Here is a 17,885-nt window from a genome sequence, read left to right on the forward strand (position 1 = left end):
TTTATGGCTCCGTTTATATACTCCGACCAAATCTTGTAATTCAGGTAACCAACTTCATCGGAAAGAAAAGCTATGTTAACTGGAAAATATTCCCATTTATTTGGTTTTGAATTGTCTTTAATTTAAAATCAAATATTGGTGCAATCTTGATGAAATTATAACATGTAAAGAAAAAGTACCGAATTTGTACACTTTTTGACTATTTAATAAAACTACAATATCTCCGAAAGATATTCAATTTGCAAAAAAAAAATACCGCGGTAGAGGTTGGTACTCGGATTCTGATGGCTTTTCCGCAAATGTGACCTTCAAGTGGTCTTGTTGTGTAGGGATTATCACGCCTATCTAGAGAGTAGGAGGTTGAGGGTTCGAGTCACTCCAAGACACGTGGATTCTTTTTCGCAAATTTCATTTCAATCTGTCCATTTCGAAACATGTGCTGTCCATATGCACAGCCAAGAGATTTAACAAAAAAAAGCTTATCATTCAAATACATTTTGACATTGCTCGTGGGGGACCAATGTACCGCAGAGGCCACTTCGCCCTTAGTTTTAATAAATAAAAAATAATCTGGAATCATGATCGATGATGAAATACGGCCTTAAAACTCAAATTTTCCTTAACCTTCATGGCTTATACAAAAATCAATTCATCAAGTCCATATTTGGGGGCCTGTCCTTTAGCAACTAATTTCCCAACCACAGACGATCCCATGTGACCCATCGCTAAGCCACAAAGTCCCAAAAAGCATTACCCATCAAAACCACCAATTAACTTTGGGAAACGGTCACCGAGTAGCCCTTACCCCCGCCTCGCATCAACAACGATGATGACGGCGGATGGACACAACTTGTGCCCTTCCTATTCCGAGCAGTTGAAGATAAAACTGAGTTTGTTACGGCACCGAAGTCCGAACCGAGTGCTCCGCGCGCGGCAACTGAAATCCGGACCGGAAACGGACACAACCCCGTTGCTGCGTCGTTGCTTCGGTCGGTTTGCTTCCAACGACGTGCAACAGCCATGTAATGCAGGCTAAAGGCTATCACAATAAGATACAGGCAGGCAGGGTGACGAGGACCTTCGGGGAGCGACGACGGCCAACCGAGAAGAGCGCGCTCCACCAAGCCAATAAAAGATTCAAATTCCGGTGGTGCTGTTTCCTGGATGGACCTGAAATACCTTCCCGGTTGTCAGCAGTTGTGCAGTAAAGCAGGTAGGCAGGCACCAACTCGGAGCTTTTTGCCAACAAACATACATACGGGTGGGGGGTTGCGTTGTCATCGTCGTTAGATGCGCCTCCAGATGAGGCGACAAGATGCGACGCTGGTGGTGCTGGAGGAGCAAAATCATATCAACAGTCGTAACGAGCATTGTTCGTCCATTCGTTTCGTAACCGACCCCGCCCGGCTGGCCGGGTGAGGGACCAAGGAGTCGAGCATTGCGAAATGATTCGAGTTATGTGAACCTACACCGTGGAAGTAGCAGCAGCAGGGCTCATAACATATTTAGCGTCTCCCGTAGCATCCCGTCCCTGAAGCAAGGAAGGGCGGAAAAGTTGTATGTGTCTCGCTGTGTTCGTTAGTGGAATGTTTTTATTCCGTTCAAAAATCAAAACTGTACTGAGAGGCTGTACTACTTCATATGCACTATCGGATGCTGTGTTCAAAAGTTATGACAAAAAAGCGTATGGAAAGTTGTTACTGTTTGGAGAATTATGAGAAAGGCAATGTTGCCATTGGGTAGATGAATCTGTTTATTTGCAGCTGTGATTTTGTTTCAAAACTCTGTGATAATGATGTCACCGTTCCTTTTCTGATGCATGAGAATGTTGTTGATAAGTAAATTATGATCTGCTTTGAAATAATGTTGGTCATGTTAAAAAAAAGTTTTTTTTGTCACAATAACATGTATTTTGTATCAGACACGAATGAAACAGAATTTTTCAACGGAATTCTTATTCATTGTTTATCAAACTCTAAAGAATTACCCGATTTGAGCGTGTCACTGCGGCACATTAGGAGTATTTTTTTTTGAATCAGTATGACGTTAATCGAAAAAATATTTGATAAGCAAAGTAGCGAACACCTTCCTGCATAGCCACTTAAATAATTTTGGGCGTTCTTACAATGAAAATTTTTTTTTTCGGCGGGAAAAAAAGTGATAGAAAATATCGATCTTGGGATACGCCTGAAAAGCTTGAATGGAGGCGTTATACCGTCCGCCATGCATCAGAAAACTGCTCAAACCATATTCAATATGCGGATTCACTCGGTGTTATGAATGGTAGATATCAAGTTTAAGTATCCTATTAAAAACCGGAATTCGTTGGAATAAAATGGAAACAAGTGGTGAAAGAAAAAAAATAAACCAATTAAAGAAGTGCAATTTTTAGTCTTACCTTAACTCCGATGTGGACCGGAGGAAATCTGCGTGCAAAGCTGGTGGAAGAAGTGGTAATGGTAATGGAAGGGGCAGGACATCATGGCCGCTACCTGTGAAATAGATAGACAAGAAAGAGGCGCAAACATGCGGAAATGGAGAGATAGATAAACAAACAGGGAAGAAAGAAGAAGAAAAACAATAAATTAGAATGTGGTGCAATTTTTTTTATATTGATAACACAGATAACACAACATTGAACACAGGTCGCTAGGCGTTAGAGGGGTAGGAGAGCTGGAGAGTGTTGTAGCAGAGTAGGGTAGACTGTAATTAGAGTGGGTCGTTGCACGACGCAATATGGGTTGGAAAATAATCCCAACAGGAGCTTCTTACGTTACACGCCTCTTGAAAACTTCATCATGCCGAACGGTGCCACCGCCACCCGGGAACCGAATTGCAGCAACTCAGTAACTCGCAGTTATGCATACGTGCAGTTGCCAGCCCGAGTACTACAGCAGCTGAATGAGTGATGTTCCCGTTGGGACCCCAACTTTGTGGAGGCAAAGAGCCGCGCGGAAAAGGGGGTAGGAATTATGAACAACAATTATCTGAAAGTTATTAACATATCGCACACTTGTAGTTCGGTTCGTTGGTTGGTGTTCGCTGCTGGAGATGCACATGGCTTGAGCTTCCGAAGGCTTAACCAAGTTGGATGCATCACACCGTATGTAAGTCAGCAGGTGCAGGTAGCTCCCCTTCATACACCTAATTGGATATCCTATTTCCGGAGTCGGTGGCGTCGATGACGCATCACCAAGCACCAACTAAAGGGAACGGATCTGGAAGCCGCGTGGGTCGATAAGGGATTCCGATTGCATGGGAGCCCTTGCGGTAGCAGATTTTGAAAATCTTCCAAATCGGAATTGTGTTCTAAGTTGGTGACGACCCGTGAACAAATGTTGCAATCTTCAAGGCGGCGGTTTCGAAATTTACCAAAAGTGGCAACAATGGATGGCCCCCAACTTTTAATCCCTGTTTAAAAGGTATTTTTGTCAGTGCTAACTAAATTATTAAAAAAACGAACGATTCAGACACAGTTTAATTCTTGCCAGAACTAAAGTAAATTCGGTGTTGGAAAGAATTGCAGTCAAAAGTATTCCATTGAGAAATCAAAATCTGTCGAAAATGAAAAATGCAATCAAAACTAAGACGCATTAGTAAAAAAAGTTAAACAAGTTTATGACAAATTATGGCAGAAATGTCGATATTAATTAATAACATTCAGATTTTTGTCAAAATTCAAAAGCAAGCTTGCCGGAATTCCGATGAATTATTGTTGGAATAGCAACGATTTTCAACCGGGCACAATGCAGATGAATTCTTCTCAGTTTACAGCCGAACCCCCATGTGAGTTCAGATTCCCTATCGCAATCCGGGAAATCTCTTGTTGAAATTTGGATGAAATCCTGTCGGACTTTTAATTATTTTTTCGGATGAGTTTCTGTCGCAATTCGAATTGATTCCAGTCAGAAATTCGGAAGAAATCTTTTTGAAATTTGGATAAATTTATTTTGAATTCAGAATGAATTGCTTTAGGATAAACTCCTGTCAAAATTCAGATGAATTCCTGTTGAAATTTGGATGCATTTCTGTCGAATCAATTCCCATCGAAATTAGGATCAATCGCTGTCGGAATTCGGATGAATTCCTTTCGGGATTCGGACGAAATCCAGTCGGAATTTGGATGAATTTCTTTCGGGATTCGGATGAATTCCTGTTGGAATTCGAGTGGATTGATTTTATGAAATTCGGATGAATTCTTTTGGAATTCGGATGAGTTTTTCGAATACAAATTAATTCTTTTTGAAATTCGGAATTCGAATGTATCGGAATTCGGAATTCGAATGTATTCAAGTCGGAATTGAATGAATTCCTATCGGAATTCGGATGAATTCCTGGCGCAATTCGGATGAATTCCTGGCGCAATTCGGATGAATTCCTGGCGCAATTCGGATGAATTCCTGGCGCAATTCGGATGAATTCCTGGCGCAATTCGGATGAATTCTGGCGCAATTCGGATGAATTCTGGCGGAATTCGGATGAATTCCTGGCGGAATTCGGATGAATTCCTGGCGGAATTCGGATGAATTCCTGGCGGAATTCGGATGAATTCCTGGCGGAATTCGGATGAATTCCTGGCGGAATTCGGATGAATTCCTGGCGGAATTCGGATGAATTCCTGTCGGAATTCGGATGAATTCCGTCGGAATTCGGATGAATTCCCGTCGAATTCGGATGAATCCCTGTCGGACTTCGGATTAATTCCTATCGGAATTCGGATCAATTCCTATCGGTATTCGGATCAATTCCTATCGTTATTCGGATAAATTCCTTTCGAAAATTTGAATGAATTCCTGTCGGAATTCGGATGAATTCCTGTCGGAATTCGGATGAATTCCTATCGGAATTCGGATGAATTCCTATCGGAATTCGGATGAATTCCTATCGGAATTCGGATGAATTCCTATCGGAATTCGGATGAATTCCTATCGGAATTCGGATGAATTCCTATCGGAATTCGGATGAATTCCTATCGGAATTCGGATGAATTCCTATCGGAATTCGGATGAATTCCTATCGGAATTCGGATGAATTCCTATCGGAATTCGGATGAATTCCTATCGAATTCGGATGAATTCCTATCGGAATTCGGATGAATTCCTATCGGAATTGGATGAATTCCTATCGGAATTCGGATGAATTCCTGTCGGAATTAGGATGCATACCTGTCGGAATTCGGATGAATTCCTGTCGGAATGCGGATGAATTCCTGTCGGAATTCGGATGAAGAGAATTCTTACTAGGATTCTTACCAGGATTCTGTGGAGAATCCATGGGATGCATACCTGTCGGAATTCGGATGAAATCCTGTCGGAATTCGGATGAATTCCTGTCGGAATTGGATGAATTCCTGTCGGAATTCGGATGAAGAGAATTCTTACCAGGATTCTTACCAGGATTCTGTGGAGAATCCTTTCCAGGATTCTGTGGAGAATCCTTTCCAGGATTCTGTGGAGAATCCTTTCCAGGATTCTGTGGAGAATCCTTTCCAGGATTCTGTGGAGAATCCTTTCCAGGATTCTGTGGAGAATCCTTTCCAGGATTCTGTGGAGAATCCTTTCCAGGATTCTGTGGAGAATCCTTTCCAGGATTCTGTGGAGAATCCTTTCCAGGATTCTGTGGAGAATCCTTTCCAGGATTCTGTGGAGAATCCTTTCCAGGATTCTGTGGAGAATCCTTTCCAGGATTCTGTGAAGAAACCTTTCCAGAATTCTGTAAAGAATCCTTCCCAGAATTCTGTAGAGAATCCTTTCCAGGATTCTGTGGAGAATCCTTTCCAGGATTCTGTGGAGAATCCTTTCCAGGATTCTGTGGAGAATCCTTTCCAGGATTCTGTGGAGAATCCTTTCCAGGATTCTGTGGAGAATCCTTTCCAGGATTCTGTGGAGAATCCTTTCCAGGATTCTGTGGAGAATCCTTTCCAGGATTCTGTGGAGAATCCTTTCCAGGATTCTGTGGAGAATCCTTTCCAGGATTCTGTGGAGAACTTTCCAGGATTCTGTGAGAATTCTTTCCAAGATTCTGTGGAGAATCATTGCCAGGTTTCTGTGGAGAATCCTTACCAGGATTCTGCGGAGAACACTTGCCAGGATTCTGTGGAGAATCCTTACCAGGATTCTGTGGAGAACTTTCCAGGATTCTGCGGAGAACACTTTCCAGGATTCTGTTTAAAATCCTTTCCAGGATTTAGAATTCTTTCCAGGATTCTGTTTAGAATTCTTTCTAGGATTCTATTTAGAATTCTTTCCAAGATTCTGTGGAGAATCATTGCCAGGTTTCTGTGGAGAATCCTTACCAGGATTCTGCGGAGAACACTTGCCAGGATTCTGTGGAGAATCCTTACCAGGATTCTGTGCAGAATTCTTACCAGGATTCTGTGGAGAATCCTTTCCAGGATTTTTTGAAGAATCCTTCCCAGGATTCTGTGGACAATCCTTTCCAGGATTCTGTGGAGAATCCTTTCCAGGATTCTGTGGAGAATCCTTTCCAGGTTTATGTGGAGAATCCTTTCCAAGGTTCTGTGGAGAATCCTTTCCAGGATTCTGTGGAGAATCCTTTCCAGGATTCTGTGGAGAATCCTTTCCAGGATTCTGTGGAGAATCCTTTCCAGGATTCTGTGGAGAATCCTTTCCAGGATTCTGTGGAGAATCCTTTCCAGGATTCTGTGGAGAATCCTTTCCAGGATTCTGTGGAGAATCCTTTCCAGGATTCTGTGGAGAATCCTTTCCAGGATTCTGTGGAGAATCCTTTCCAGGATTCTGTGGAGAATCCTTTCCAGGATTCTGTGGAGAATCCTTTCCAGGATTCTGTGGAGAATCCTTACCAGGATTCTGTGGAGAATCCTTACCAGGATTCTGTGGAGAATCCTTACCAGGATTCTGTGGAGAATCCTTACCCGGATCCTGTGGAGAATCCTTACCAGGATTCTGTGAAAAATCCTTTCCAGGATTCTGTGGAGAATCCTTTCCAGGATTCTGTGGAGAATCCTTTCCAGGATTCTGTGGAGAATCCTTTCTAGGATTCTGTGGAGAATCCTTTCCAGGATTCTGTGGAGAATCCTTACCAGGATTCTGTGGAGAATCCTTACCAGGATTCTGTGGAGAATCCTTACCAGGACTCTGGAGAATCCTTACCAGGATTCTGTGGAGAATCCTTAACAGGATTCTGTAGAGAATCATTACCAGGATTCTGTGGAGAATCCTCACCTGGATTCTGTGGAGAATCCTCACCTGGATTCTGTGCAGAATCCTTACTAGGATTCTGTGGAGAATCCTTACCAGGATTCTGTGGAGAATCCTTTCCAGGATTCTGTGGAAAATGCTGTCCAGGATTATGAGGTTACTGCTTTCCAGGTTTCTGTGGAGAATTTTATCCAGGATTCTGTGGAGAATCCTCTCCAAGATTCTGTGGAGAATCATCTCCAGAATTCTGTAGAGAATCCTTTCAGGATTCTGTGGAGAATCCTTTTCAGGATTCTGTGGAGAATCCTTTTCAGGATTCTGTGGAGAATCCTTTTCAGGATTCTGTGGAGAATCCTTTTCAGGATTCTGTGGAGAATCCTTTTCAGGATTCTGTGGAGAATCCTTTTCAGGATTCTGTGGAGAATCCTTTCCAGGATTCTGTGGAGAATTCTTTCCAGGATTCTATGGAGAATCCTATCCAGGACTCTGTGGAGAATCCTTTCCAGGATTATGTGGAGAATGCTGTCCAGGATTATGAGGTTCCTGCTTTTCACGTTTCTTTGGAGAATCCTTTCTAGAACTCTTCGGAAAATCCTTTCTAGAATTCTGTGGAAAATCTTTCTTAGTATTCTGTGGAAAATCTTTCCTAGTTTTTTTGTGGAAAATCCTTCGCATAATTCTATGAAGCGGGATTCGGCGTAGAATTCTTCCCACGATATTATGGAAAATCCTTCCCAGAATTCTGTGTATATTTTTTCCAGAATTCTGTGGAGAGTCTTTTCCAGGATTCTGTAGTGAATCCTCTCATGGTTTTTGTATTCAGCAAATTTGTGCTAGGATATTTTCAAATAACTTGAAGACGAATTTTGTTGTAGAATTTGGATTACAATATTGGTTTATATTACCTTATTTTTCAGATTTGTAGATCTAATCTGCTCTTAGTTCATGTGAAAACTGATACCGTTCAACATAAATCGCAACATATTGAACTATCATCGCTCAACAACCGACACATTTCCCACTCAACTCCCCAACCAACCCGGTCGGTCGCAACTTTCCGCTTGAAGTATCCGCACGTTAATCCGTACGTAATTAATTACTAAACAACCACCTAACTGTTTGAAACCCCTGTTTTGGCTAATGAATGACACTTGAGAACTGACGTACCTATCGATCCACGGAGCCGCCGGCTAACCACACTAAATTAAGACTAATCATCTTGAAACCCTCTTGGGTGAGCGCTGCGTGCACTTCTGCACCGAGCCCTCCTCCCTACTTTCCCAGCCCGAAACACCAAGATTCAACCTTCAAAAGCGAGCCTCTCCTCCGCGGGCGTACATTCTGGGAAAAACATATTTTTATTTACTTGACACATGGCGAACAGGAAACTTCATAAGCCACAGCACCGGAGGAATCGAAGGCAAAAATGCCTTTGTTTCCACATCACATCCTATCCTCCATCCGTTGGGGGTTCCACGGCTTCGTTCGATTTGGTTGGCTTAATCAATGGCCCATTAATCATTATCGCTAGATAGTCAAACTCCCCGCCCCGTACGCTGACTACAAGGGCGGGCGGGTTGTGGTACGCGTTGTACGATGCCAACAGGATCGATCTCACCCCTCCGGCCGGCATGTAACATTTTCCATGCTCGAAAACATCAAAGGCAACTCGGAACACGTTGGACAGGAGGACAACGGTAAACCGTCTTTCGATGACATGTTAATTAATTTGTTACACTCGTTTCAACGGCTCCGCATGGATATGGTGCACTCAATTATTCACCAAGAGGATCGAAGAAATGAGGACTTCACCGAGGGTGACCCGAGTGAGAATTGTAGAGTTTACTAGAGTACAATTCCGTTTAATCTGATGGATATTGTTTATAGTTGGTGCTAATTGAATTTATTGATGATTAAGAAATTGATTGAATGATTGATTAAGAATTTGAATAACATACGAATACTCAATATTATTGTAATGGTTATCGTTATACCCTAATGTAAGTTTGTTTAATTTCTGATTAGCTCACTTTACATGTTCATAATACTTGAAACGCAATTTCTATGAATAACAAATTAAAAAAAAAGCTTTCTCCTCCGGCACTTCCTCCCTTTTCACAGAATCCTGGGAAGGATTCTTCACAGAATCCTGGAAAGGATTCTTCACAGAATCCTGGGAAGGATTCTTCACAGAACCCTGGGAAGGATTCTTCACAGAATCCTGGGAAGGATTCTTCACAGAATCCTGGGAAGGATTCTTCACAGAATCTTGGAAAGAATTCTAAATAGAATCCTAGAAAGAATTCTAAACAGAATCCTGGAAAGAATTCTAAATCCTGGAAAGGATTTTAAACAGAATCCTGTAAAGGATTCTAATCAGAATCCTGAAAAGGATTCTAAATAGAATCCTGGAAAGAGAAAACTCTAAACAGAATCCTGGAAAGGATTCTAAACAGAATCCTGAAAAGGATTCTCCTGGATAGGATTCTTCACACAATCCTGGAAAGGATTCTTCACAGAACCCTGGTAAGGATTCTCCACAGAAACCTGGCAATGATTCTCCACAGAATCTTGGAAAGAATTCTAAATAGAATCCTAGAAAGAATTCTAAACAGAATCCTGGAAAGAATTCTAAATCCTGGAAAGGATTTTAAACAGAATCCTGTAAAGGATTCTAATCAGAATAGGATTCTTCACAGAATCCTGGAAAGGATTCTTCACAGAATCCTGGAAAGGATTCTTCACAGAATCCTGGAAAGGATTCTTCACAGAATCCTGGAAAGGATTCTTCACAGAATCCTGGGAAGGATTCTTCACAGAATCCTGAGAAGGATTCTAAACAGAATCCTGGAAATAATTCTAAACAGAATCCTGGAAAGGATTCTAAACAGAATCCTGGAAAGGATTCTAAACAGAATCCTGGAAAGGATTCTCCTGGATAGGATTCTTCACACAATCCTGGAAAGGATTCTTCACAGAACCCTGGAAAGCATTCTTCACAGAATCCTGGAAAGGATTCTTCACAGAATCCTGGAAAGGATTCTAAACAGAATCCTGGAAAGGATTCTAAACAGAATCCTGGAAAGGATTCTAAACAGAATCCTGGAAAGGATTCTAAACAGAATCCTGGAAAGGATTCTAAACAGAATCCTGGAAAGGATTCTTTACAGAATCCTGGAAAAGATTCTTTACAGCATCCTGGAAAGGATTCTTTACAGAATCATGGAAAGGATTCTTCACAGAATCCTGGAAAGGATTTTTCACGGAATCATGTAAAGGATTCTTTACAGAATCCTGGAAAGGATTCTAAACAGAATCCTGGAAAGGATTCTAAACAGAATCCTGGAAAGGATTCTAAACAGAATCCTGGAAAGGATTCTAAACAGAATCCTGGAAAGGATTCTAAACAGAATCCTGGAAAGGATTCTAAACAGAATCCTGGAAAGGATTCTAAACAGAATCCTGGAAAGGATTCTAAACAGAATCCTGGAAAGGATTCTAAACAGAATCCTGGAAAGGATTCTTCACAGAATCCTGGAAAGGATTCTTCACAGAATCCTGGAAAGGATTCTTCACAGAATCCTGGAAAGAATTCTTCACAGAATCCTGGAAAGGATTCTTCACAGAATCCTGGAAAGGATTCTTCACAGAATCCGGATAGGATTCTTCACAGAATCCTAGTAAGGATTCTTCACAGAATCTTCATAGAATCCTGCGAAGCATTCTTCACAAAATCTTGGAAAGGATTCTTCATAGAATCCTGCGAAGCATTCTTCACAAAATCTTGGAAAGGATTCTTCATAGAATCCTGGGAAGGATTCTTCACAGAATCCTGGAAAGAATTATCTACAGAATCCTGGAAAGGATTCTCCACAGAATCCTGGAAAGGATTCTCCACAGAATCCTGGAATGGAATACCCAATAATCCTGGCAAAGTTTTTCCACAGAATCCTGGAAAGGATTCTACACAGAATCCTGGAAAGGATTGTACACAGAATCCTGGAAAGGATTCTTCACAGAATCCTGGAAAGGATTCTTTGCAGAATCCTGGAAAGGATTCTTTGCAGAATCCTGGAAAGGATTCTTTGCAGAATCCTGAAAAGGATTCTTTGCAGAATCCTGAAAAGGATTCTTTGCAGAATCCTGAAAAGGATTCTTTGCAGAATCCTGAAAAGGATTCTTTGCAGAATCCTGGAAAGGATTCTTTGCAGAATCCTGAAAAGGATTCTTTGCAGAATCCTGAAAAGGATTCTTCACAGAATTCTGGGAAAGATTCTCCACAGAATCCTGGCAAAGATTCTCCACAGAATCCTGGAAAGGATTCTCCTCATATTCATGGAAAGGATTCTTCACGAAATCCTGAAAAGAATTCTCCATAGAACCCCGGAAAGGACTCTCCACATAATTCTGGAAAGAATTCTCCACAGAATCCTGGGAAGAGTTCTCCACAGAATGATAGGGAGGATTTTGCTCAGAATCCTGAAATGGTTTTTCCAAAATATTCTGAGAAGGATTCTCTACAGAATTTTTGGAAGGATGATCCATTCAATCTTGAAAATCGATTTTTTAAACCTTCTTTCATGCATCCGCTTTTTTTTTATTCAACGAAAATAAAAGTCACCCACATTCAGCTAAAAACAACCCAATGAATCAGAAACGTAAGTACAATCGCAAATTTATTCATAGACATGGCTTTATCTTCTCGCTGGGCCAAGATCGTTCCCCGGAACGGTAACGGCGGTGTCCATCTGTTAGCGCAAAGAACCTGCTTGCTTTTCCATTATCTTGGCACTAATAGTTTCTCGTCCACTTATGTCCTTGTGCCGTGCTCCCTCTCTCTCTGTCTTTCCATCCCGGAAGACGAATAGGAAGCGATATAACGCTTTGCTGTGGCAGTCGCCTGTTTATAGGATTCGAAGCCATGGAGGGACGTGTAGTAACGGGGGTAGGGACGGGTGGCACTATAGGCAAAAAGGTTAACTAATCTAAATGGCAGTGCTTTGCTGATTTCAGATTGTTTTCTCCCCTTTCGGAAAATGGAGAAATGCAGGAATGAGGGTGGCATAAGGATGAGAATCGTTTGGGGAGGGCGATACAATATCGGCGTAGTTGGGCAAAACTTGTTGAATAGAATAATACACGGTTCGAGGGAGGTGCTTGCCTTCTCGGCTGGAGTGCTTTTATGGTACTACAGGAATTTTTTTGGTATAATAGTAAAAATGTTTGATCAATTTATTAGACACTTTTTCGGAAATATTGTAAACGATGACCAGAAGCGTGAAGACGTGAAATATGTAGTAATACGAGGCGGCTTTGAACGACTCGTAAGTGAGTTCAAATTATAGATATATAAATAACAGAAGTGTCAAGACGTTAATTCACCAAATATGATCTAGGGGAAATGTTGATAACGTTCTACGTAAATTTCAAAAACTCCTAACGTGCTCAACAATTTTATTTTTATTTTTAGCCACTGCTATTTGATTAATTTAAGTTAGCATAAAGGTAACTAGTTTTAACAACACGAATCCAATCCAATTCGACCTACGAATAGCAAAATATTTCTGCATAACCCAACCAGATATTAAAGCTCTGGCCACGTCCAGGTAAACCGGTTTTGCGCAAGCGGTCTTTCGATTCCATCATTTTTAACCTTGGATCATCTCGATTACTGCAACAACTACGGCACGTGAAAGAGCGATTCCAACTCCGACACAATCATAATTGCATGCAATCGACCCAGCACGAAGGTATTCGCTCGTCGTGAACCGTGGATCTCCTTCTGTTGTTTGTTATGATGAGTCCCGTGTAGCAGCCGCTCAATTTGTCTCCCTTAGGGACGCCTTTTTTTGATGCGACGAATTAATTATTACAGCAAGAAAAAAAAAGACGTCGCCGTCGAAACTCCAGAACCCAAACAGGTTTCGGACGGTCGCTGGCATCTCAGCCACACCCTCCATTGGCAATTTCGCCGAGGGGCTCATTTGGAGCGGGGCTCAATTCTGTCTCTTTTTTTTTTTGTTTTCGAGGTTATGCAACTTTGAGCTGGTTGGTGGAGAAGCAGGGCGCACTACTACCACATTGCCGATGAAGAATTCTCATTTGCTTTCGCTTTGCCAGAGCGCGGTGATGAACGCTCGAATGAATGTTGCAAATTGTTGGAAAGGCATTATAAACACGATACAAGTCGCCAAATCCCCGAGAAGAGAGATAGAGTTGAGGGCCGAGGTGTAAGCGAGAATTTTTATGAACTCGGCTCGGGCGGGCCCATTAAAATGTTTCGCATTCCACGAGGAATGTGAAAGTCGACACAAATTCAAGAAGTAATATTGATAACAGTGCGTAAAAAATGCAGTTACTGAATCCAAGTTTGATTAAGTTGTTTATTATGCAATCACAATCACATCATATGTCCTACTCGATGAAGGATTGAACCGAAATAGATAAGACACTGCTTCAACGCTACATGATTCGAAATGTTATGCCGCTGATAGCTTATTTGAGTGGAATACATTAAGCGCCTGTAGTATATGTTATCCTACATGCAGTGAGACTGCAGCAGTCCCATGGGAAGCAAATAGCATGTCACAGAACACATAAATGTTGGGATAAACCACGGACAAAATTGAACGTCTGGTAACTTCCAAGACCCAAAGCCGGAACTCGCATTACATTCCCCTACATGAACATTAGCGTCTAGACGCTCAGTTCTCTAAGCACTCCCACAGATATCAACTGCGAGATTTCTAAGCGAAGTTTCTATAACTGCTGTATAACGAGAAAGTTAATGTTGGATAATAAAAATTGTAGTAAATTTGCTAGACTGTGAGGATTTTGCGGAATATAGAAAAACCTGGAAGAAAATCGACTAAATGCCCTGAAAGAACTCAGGTTTATTTCTTCGGAGAAATTGATCAACCTCTCCAGAGGAATGTCAAAGATCCCGGACAGAATTCTGAATGCATTTGAAGGAATTACGCACAGAATGCTGGAGGGACTTCAAACAGAATTCCGAAGGGATTCCGGACAGAATTCAGTATTCGAAAGGGCTTACGCACAGAATCCTGAATCAATTCCGGACAGAATCCGGAAGGCATTTTTTTAAAACAACATCCTGAAAAAATCCCGAAAATAAATCTGAAGGCATTACGGATAAAATCCTGACATAATCCGAAAGTGATGCCGGACACAATCCTGAGTGGATTCCGGACAGAATCCTGAGTGGATTCCGGATAGAATCCAGAAGGTATTCGATACAGCATCCTGATGGAATTATGGAGGGATTACGCACAGAATTCCTAAACGATTCTGGATTTGAAGGAATTGAAGGAATTCCGTAGATAATTTTGAAGAATGCTGAAAAGATTCCGGACCAAACCCTCGACGGAATCCGGATAGAATCCATAACAGATTATTGGCAGAATTCTTAAGGTTAAGGTTATAAAGGAAAAAATCCAGACGAGATTACGGATCGAAGAACCGGACCGAATCCATGAAGAATGTCAAATAGAATCCTGAAGGAGTTCCGAAGATAATTCTGAAGAAATTCCGGACAGAATCCAGAATGGATTTTGAACAGAATCCAGAGAGGATTCCGGAAAGTATTTAAACAGAATGCTGAAGGGATATCCGACAGAAACGGTAGGGGATTAGGGACTGAATCTTGCTTGGATTCCGGACAGATTCCTAAATTCTGAAGGACTTTCAGACATATTACTGAAATGACTTCGCATAGAGTTTTAAAGGCATTCCAAAGATAATTCTGTAGAAATTTTTGACAGAATCCTGAAGCAATTTTGGACATCATCCTAAAGGGATTCCGAACAGTGGAGATAGTCCAGACGAAATGCCGAGTGAATTCCGGACAGAATGCTGAAGGGTTTGCGGACAGCATCCTGGAGGAATTTCGAAAAGAAATCTGAAGGAATTACGCACACAATCCTAAAAAGATTCCTGACAGAATCCTGAAGGTATTCAGAACAGAATAATTCTGGACAGAATCCTATGGAGATTCAGGACAGCTTTTTGAAGGTAATATGCAGAGGTTACGCACATAATCCTGAAGTGATTCCGGACAGAATCTCGAAGTAATTTCGTGCAAAATCCTTTAGGAGTTTCGAACAGCATCTTGAAGAAATTCTGGAGATAAATCTGGAAGCAAAACGGATAGGATTCTAAAGAGAATTGGGGTTAGAATTCTGAAGGGATTCCGGACAGAATCCTGATGGTAGTTTGGATAGATTCCTGAAGGGGTTCCGGACAGAATCCGGATGGATTCTAGAAGGGTTTCCAGACTGAATCTTGCTCGGGAACTGGACAGAATGCTGAAAGGATGATTAATGGCGAAATTCCATATCGGATAACGAGAATTCTGAAGGGATTGCGAACAGTTCCTGAAAGAATTCCGAAGGGATTTCTGGCACAATCCTAAAAGTTTGCGAACACAATCTTGAAATTTCGGACAGAATCCAGAAGGGTTTCCATAATTTTAAAATGTGGTGGATTCCTGACACGATCCTTAAGGCATTCTGAACAGAATTCTTAAGGAACTTAGGAAACAATCTTGTAGGCATTCTAAACAAAACCCTGCAGCGATTCCGGACAGAATCTTGAAGATATTGCAAACAAAATTCTGACGGGATCCAGAATGGATTCCAGACAGAATCCTGGAAGGATTTCGACTCGAAAACTGATGGAATTCCGGAGATAATCCTGAAGTGATTAAGGGCAACATCCTGAAGGAATTTTGGAGAGAAACTGATGATAATACGAACATAACAAATATAAAAAAATCCCGACAGTATTTTTTAGATATCCAGGACAGAATCCAAAGGAGTTTGGGAATGAATACCAAAAAAAACTGAAGGTTGTTCGGACAAAATTCTGAAGAAAATTTTCACAGCATCCAGAAAGAATTCCAAAACGAAATATAACAGAATTAGGAGGAGGTATTCCTCCTTTCAAGAGGCTCGGAAGCCTCCTTTCAAGAGGCTCGGAAGCCTCCTTTCAAGAGGCTCGGAAGCCTCCTTTCAAGAGGCTCGGAAGCCTCCTTTCAAGAGGCCCGGAAGCCTCCTTTCAAGAGGCCTGGAAGCCTCCTTTCAAGAGGCTCGGAAGCCTCCTTTCAAGAGGCCTGGAAGCCTCCTTTCAAGAGGCTTGCTGGAAGCCTCCTTTCAAGAGGCTCAGAAGCCTCCCTTTCAAGAGAGCTCAGGAAGCCTCCTTTCAAGAGGCTCGGAAGCCTCCTTTCAAGAGGCTCGGAAGCCTCCTTTCAAGAGGCTCGGAGGCCTCCCTTTCAAGGGGCCTGGGAGCCTCCTTTCAAGAGGCTCGGAAGCCTCCTTTCAAGAGGCTCGGAAGCCTCCTTTCAAGAGGCTCGGAAGCCTCCTTTCAAGAGGCTCGGACGCTTCCTTTCAAGAGGCTCGGAAGCCTCCTTTCAAGAGGCTCGGACGCTTCCTTTCAAGAGGCTCGGACGCTTCCTTTCAAGAGGCTCGGAAGCCTCCTTTCAAGAGGCTCGGACGCTTCCTTTCAAGAGGCTCGGAAGCCTCCTTTCAAGAGGCTCGGAAGCCTCCTTTCAAGAGGCTCGGAAGCCTCCTTTCAAGAGGCTCGGAAGCCTCCTTTCAAGAGGCTCGGACGCTTCCTTTCAAGAGGCTCGGAAGCCTCCTTTCAAGAGGCTCGGAAGCCTCCTTTCAAGGCTCGGAAGCCTCCTTTCAAGAGGCTTGGAAGCCTCCTTTCAAGAGGCTCGGAAGCCTCCTTTCAAGAGGCTCGGAAGCCTCCTTTCAAGAGGCTCGGAAGCCTCCTTCCGAGCCTCTTGAAAGGAGGCTTCCGAGCCTCTTGAAAGGAGGCTTCCGAGCCTCTTGAAAGGAGGCTTCCGAGCCTCTTGGAAGGAGGCTTCCGAGCTTCTTGAAAGAAGGCCTTCGAGCTGCTTGGAAGAAGGCTTCACAGAGGTGGAGAAGGATGATTCTAATCCTCTTGCAACGAAGCAACCGAGCTTAAGTGAAAAAAAAAATCATTTTGTTCTTCAATTGTTCCGCAGCACTTCATACATTGTCCTGGTTGTGAAAGGCAGAATTCAATTGGGATTTATTGATCGCATTGCATATTATGTACAAAATAAATTTGAAATAGAAATTTCTCATAAACATTTAAAAATGCAAATTTTGAACAACTTCTTGTGGAAAGACTTGAGAATTTCCTTTGGAAATTTTATTAAATTTTCTGTGAAGGATTTCCCATTAAAATCAATAGAATTTCACTTTGAACCAACTTTTTTGACGGGGAAGGGCCGTTTGGTCGAAGGCCACAAAGCCCAAAGCTGTTCGGCCGAACATGTCATTTGACCCAAAAAATCATTACAACGAAACTCGTCTGATATAAAATCATTTCAGGGCTGGTAGCGACCGATGCAGCTCAAAAAAGTGACTTTAGTGACCAAACTGACGAAAAAAGGGACCAAATAGTGACTTTCAGTTGCAGAAAAAGTGACCAAATAGTGACAGTTTCAGTTGCAAGTTCGATGAGACGAAATTAAGCGTTTTTGGGTCGAATGAGAATCATCTTTCACTCACCACTCTTTTGCCTTATAGAACGAACTCAGAAGAGAAATGAAAATCGTACACGCTAACTTTTATCTACTCAGTAAAATTGTATTGGGCTTCCTTTTAATTTTTATTTTATTTTATTTAATTTTTTTTTAAATATCAGTCAAAAACA

General features: G+C 42.0%; 1 long non-coding RNA gene across 1 annotated transcript in view; it reads right to left on the reverse strand.

The window, feature by feature from the left end:
* Positions 1 to 2,397: 2,397 nt before the first annotated feature.
* The window catches only part of LOC134202458 (uncharacterized), a 224,428-nt gene continuing 208,940 nt past the window's right edge, over positions 2,398 to 17,885 (reverse strand). Inside the window, exon 3 of the long non-coding RNA XR_009977242.1 lies at positions 2,398 to 2,492. This is a non-coding gene — a long non-coding RNA (uncharacterized LOC134202458). The remainder of the gene's footprint in view (positions 2,493 to 17,885) is intronic.

Source organism: Armigeres subalbatus, chromosome 1 (assembly GCF_024139115.2).
Source record: "Armigeres subalbatus isolate Guangzhou_Male chromosome 1, GZ_Asu_2, whole genome shotgun sequence".
NCBI classification, from domain to species: Eukaryota; Metazoa; Arthropoda; class Insecta; order Diptera; family Culicidae; genus Armigeres; species Armigeres subalbatus.